We start from the raw sequence: 248 nt of genomic DNA, 5'->3' as shown, positions 1-248 counted from the left end.
ATAAATATTGTATATAAGAGTGTAAATTCTATTGGTGATTATTTCATTTATTCATTCTTTTATGTACATAGTTTTATTATGTTTACTTTCTTTATTCTTCTGTTTGTAAATATTTGGAGAAATATTTTATTTATTTTTATGTAATTTTTTTTTAATTATGTTTATTTTTGTGTTATTTTATTTTTGTATATAAGTAATCAGTTATCACTATTGATTTTCATTCCAGGAATAATGGAGTTAAACAATCA

The sequence above is a fragment of the Halyomorpha halys genome, unplaced genomic scaffold (genome assembly GCF_000696795.3).
Source record: "Halyomorpha halys isolate HHAL.00 unplaced genomic scaffold, Hhal_1.1 Scaffold592.1, whole genome shotgun sequence".
In the NCBI taxonomy this organism is placed as follows: Eukaryota; Metazoa; Arthropoda; class Insecta; order Hemiptera; family Pentatomidae; genus Halyomorpha; species Halyomorpha halys.
Note: the sequence above shows the minus strand (reverse complement) of the source record.